Genomic DNA, 5,000 nt, shown 5'->3' with positions numbered 1-5,000 from the left:
GCTACCGCATGCGATGGGAAAAAAAAAAAAAAAAAAAAAAAAAAAAATTTTCATCGGGCTTACCCGCGGCTGTGAAGGGACGTGGTCGTCCTCGATAGCGGGGCTACCGCATGCGATGGGAAAATTTTTTTTTTTTTTCATCGGGCTTACCCGCGGCTGAGAAGGGACGTGGTCGACCTGATAGCGGTGCTACCGCATGCAATGGGGAAAAAAAAATCTTTTTTCAGCGGGCTTACCCGCGGCTGAGAAGGTACCGCGGGTATCAGTGTACGTGGTCGACCCGATAGCGGGCTACCGCGGGTAAAGGGACGTGGACGGCCGTGCTAGCGGGCTACCGCGGGTATCATCGTACGTGGTCGACCCGATAGCGAGCTACCGCGGGTAAAGGGACGTGGACGGCCGTGCTAGCGGGCTACCGCGGGTATCATCGTACGTGGTCGACCCGATAGCGGGCTACCGCGGGTAAAGGGACGTGGACGGCCGTGCTAGCGGGCTACCGCGGGTATCATCGTACGTGGTCGACCCGATAGCGAGCTACCGCGGGTAAAGGGACGTGGACGGCCGTGCTAGCGGGCTACCGCGGGTATCATCGTACGTGGTCGACCCGATAGCGGGCTACCGCGGGTAAAGGGACGTGGACGGCCGTGCTAGCGGGCTACCGCGGGTATCATCGTACGTGGTCGACCCGATAGCGAGCTACCGCGGGTAAAGGGACGTGGACGGCCGTGCTAGCGGGCTACCGCGGGTATCATCGTACGTGGTCGACCCGATAGCGAGCTACCGCGGGTAAAGGGACGTGGACGGCCGTGCTAGCGGGCTACCGTAAGAAGGGACGTGGTCGACCCGATAGCGGGCTACCGCAGGTAAAGGTACGTCGACGGCCTCGGTAGCGAGCTACCGCGGGTAAGAAGGGACGTGGTCGACCCGATAGCGGGCTATCGCAGGTAAAGGAACGTCGACGGCCTCGGTAGCCAGCTACCGCGGGTAAGGAGGGGACGTGGTCGACCCGATAGCGGGCCATCGCAGGCAAAGGAACGTCGACGGCCTCGGTAGCCAGCTACCGCGGGTAAGGAGGGGACGTGGTCGACCCGATAGCGGGCCATCGCAGGCAAAGGAACGTCGACGGCCTCGGTAGCCAGCTACCGCGGGTAAGGAGGGGACGTGGTCGACCCGATAGCGGGCCATCGCAGGCAAAGGAACGTCGACGGCCTCGGTAGCCAGCTACCGCGGGTAAGGAGGGGACGTGGTCGACCCGATAGCGGGCCATCGCAGGCAAAGGAACGTCGACGGCCTCGGTAGCCAGCTACCGCGGGTAAGGAGGGGACGTGGTCGACCTGATAGCGGGCTATCGCAGGTAAGGGAACGTCGACGGCCTCGGTAGCCAGCTACCGTGGGTAAGAAGGGACGTGGTCGACCTGACAGCGGGCTAGCGCGGGTATAAGTGTACGTGGACGGCCTGATAGCGGGCTACCACGGGCTTATGCGGGTCTTCACGTGCCTACGTAGACTTTAACCCGCGGTAGCCCGCAAAAGGCCGACCACATACCTTTACCTGCGGTAGAGACCCGTGATCGCCCGCTACCAGACAGGCCGACCACGTACCTACACGTATCGAGGAATAATGCCAGCCTGGGTCCTGACACGGCCTAAGTAACAGGCTTTAGGGTTAGGGTTAGGGTTAGGGTTAGGGTTAGGGTTAGGGTTAGGGTTAATTTAGGGTTAGGGTTAATTTAGGGTTAGGGTTAGGGTTAGGGTTAATTTAGGGTTAGGGTTAATTTAGGGTTAGGGTTAGGGTTAGGGTTAGGGTTAATTTAGGGTTAGGGTTAGGGTTAGGGTTAGGGTTAATTTAGGGTTAGGGTTAGGGTTAGGGTTAGGGTTAGGGTTAGGGTTAGGGTTAGGGTTAGGGTTAGGGTTAGGGTTAGGGTTAGGGTTAGGGTTAGGGTTAGGGTTAGGGTTAGGGTTAGGGTTAGGGTTAGGGTTAGGGACGGGCATCGTCAAGAGGCGGCTTAGGGTTAGGGTGTACGATGCCTGCCTGCCTTCGTTACGTTACGTTACATGAAATGTGATCGTTTCATCGAGAGACCTGCTGTACTATTCTTACGTGCGGCTTCCCGATGAAAAATTGTCAACCTGTAACACTTTTTGACTAGGCTATGGCTTTGGCCGGCCGCCGATGGTCGAGAGACCCGCGGTAACCTGTCCGCGTCTCACGTGCGACATCCCGATGAAAATTTCACCCACGTAAAAAATATTTACCGAGGGTATTGTTTGCCGGCCTGGATGGTCGAGAGACCCGCGGTAGCTCGCCTGCGTCTAACGTGCGGCTTCCCGATGAAAATTTCACCCTTCTAAAAAATTTTTTACCGAGGGTATAGTTTGACGGCCTCGATGTGTCGAGAGACCCACGGTAGCCTGTCCGCATCTTACGTGCGGCTTCCCGATGAACATTTCAGCCTTGTAAAATTTTTTTTACCGAGGGTACAGTTAGACGGCCTCGATGGTCGAGAGACCCGCAGGAGCCTGCCTGCGTCTAACGTACGGCTTCCCGATGAACATTTCAGCCTTGTAAATTTTTTTACCGAGGGTATAGTTAGACGGCCTCGATGTGTCGAGAGACCCGCGGTAGCCTGCCTCGTCTAACGTGCGGCTTCCCGATGAACATGTCACCCTTCTAAATTTTTTTTACCGAGGGTATAGTTTGACGGCCTCGATGTGTCGAGAGACCCACGGTAGCCTGCCTGCGTCTATCGTGCGGCTTCCCGATGAACATTTCAGCCTTGTAAATTTTTTTTTACCGAGGGTACAGTTAGACGGCCTCGATGGTCGAGAGACCCGCGGTAGCCTGCCTGCGTCTATCGTGCGGCTTCCCGATGAAAATTTCACCCTTGTAAAAATTTTTTACCGAGGGTATAGTTTGAAGGCCTCGATGGTCGAGAGACCCGCGGTAGCCTGTCCGCATCTTACGTGCGGCTTCCCGATGAACATTTCAGCCTTGTAAATTTTTTTTTACCGAGGGTACAGTTAGACGGCCTCGATGGTCGAGAGACCCGCAATAGCCTGCCTGCGTCTAACGTACGGCTTCCCGATGAACATTTCAGCCTTGTAAATTTTTTTTTACCGAGGGTACAGTTAGACGGCCTCGATGGTCGAGAGACCCGCAGTAGCCTGCCTGCGTCTAACGTACGGCTTCCCGATGAACATTTCAGCCTTGTAAAATTTTTTTTACCGCGGGTACAGTTAGACGGCTTCGATGGTCGAGAGACCCGCGGTAGCCTGCCTGCGTCTAACGTGCGGCTTCCCGATGAAAATTTCACCCTTCTAAAATTTTTTTACCGAGGGTATAGTTTGACGGCCTCGATGTGTCGAGAGACCCACGGTAGCCTGCCTGCGTCTATCGTGCGGCTTCCCGATGAACATTTCAGCCTTGTAAATTTTTTTTTACCGAGGGTACAGTTAGACGGCCTCGATGGTCGAGAGACCCGCAATAGCCTGCCTGCGTCTAACGTACGGCTTCCCGATGAACATTTCAGCCTTGTAAATTTTTTTTTACCGAGGGTACAGTTAGACGGCCTCGATGGTCGAGAGACCCGCAGTAGCCTGCCTGCGTCTAACGTACGGCTTCCCGATGAACATTTCAGCCTTGTAAAATTTTTTTTACCGCGGGTACAGTTAGACGGCTTCGATGGTCGAGAGACCCGCGGTAGCCTGCCTGCGTCTAACGTGCGGCTTCCCGATGAAAATTTCACCCTTCTAAAATTTTTTTACCGAGGGTATAGTTTGACGGCCTCGATGTGTCGAGAGACCCACGGTAGCCTGCCTGCGTCTATCGTGCGGCTTCCCGATGAACATTTCAGCCTTGTAAATTTTTTTTTACCGAGGGTACAGTCAGACGGCCTCGATGGTCGAGAGACCCGCAGTAGCTTGCCTGCGTCTAACGTACGGCTTCCCGATGAACATTTCAGCCTTGTAAATTTTTTTTTACCGAGGGTACAGTTAGACGGCCTCGATGGTCGAGAGACCCGCAATAGCCTGCCTGCGTCTAACGTACGGCTTCCCGATGAACATTTCAGCCTTGTAAATTTTTTTTTACCGAGGGTACAGTTAGACGGCCTCGATGGTCGAGAGACCCGCAGTAGCCTGCCTGCGTCTAACGTACGGCTTCCCGATGAACATTTCAGCCTTGTAAATTTTTTTTTACCGAGGGTACAGTTAGACGGCTTCGATGGTCGAGAGACCCGCGGTAGCCTGCCTCGTCTAACGTGCGGCTTCTTGATGAACATTTCAGCCTTGTAAATTTTTTGTTCCGAGGGTACAGTTAGACGGCCTCGATGGTCGAGAGACCCGCGGTAGCCTGCCTGCGTCTAACGTGCGGCTTCCCGATGAATATTTCACCCTCGTAAAATTTTTTTACCGAGGGTATAGTTTGAAGGCCTCGATGGTCGAGAGACCCGCGGTAGCCTGTCCGCATCTAACGTGCGGCTTACCGATGAAAATTTCACCCTCGTAAAATTTTTTTTACCGAGGGTATAGTTTGACGGCCTCGATGGTCGAGAGATCCGCGGTAGCCTGTCCGCGTCTAACGTGCGACACCGCGATGAAAATTTCACCCTCGTAAAAAATTTTTACCGAGGGTATAGTTTGAAGGCCTCGATGGTCGAGAGACCCGCGGTAGCCTGTCCGCATCTAACGTGCGGCTTACCGATGAAAATTTCACCCTCGTAAATTTTTTTTTACCGAGGGTATAGTTTGACGGCCTCGATGGTCGAGAGACCCGCGGTAGCCTGCCTGCGGTCTAACGTGCGGCTGCCCGATGAAAATTTCACCCTCGTAAAATTTTTTTACCGAGGGTATAGTTTGAAGGCCTCGATGGTCGAGAGACCCGCGGTAGCCTGTCCGCGTCTAACGTGCGACACCGCGATGAAAATTTCACCCTCGTAAAAAATTTTTACCGAGGGTATACTTTGCCGGCCTGGATGATCGACAGACCCGCGATAGCCTGT

Source organism: Mytilus trossulus, unplaced genomic scaffold (genome assembly GCF_036588685.1).
Source record: "Mytilus trossulus isolate FHL-02 unplaced genomic scaffold, PNRI_Mtr1.1.1.hap1 h1tg000965l__unscaffolded, whole genome shotgun sequence".
Lineage (NCBI taxonomy): Eukaryota > Metazoa > Mollusca > Bivalvia > Mytilida > Mytilidae > Mytilus > Mytilus trossulus.
The sequence above is the reverse complement of the archived record's forward strand: the minus strand, read 5'-3'. Positions refer to the sequence as shown.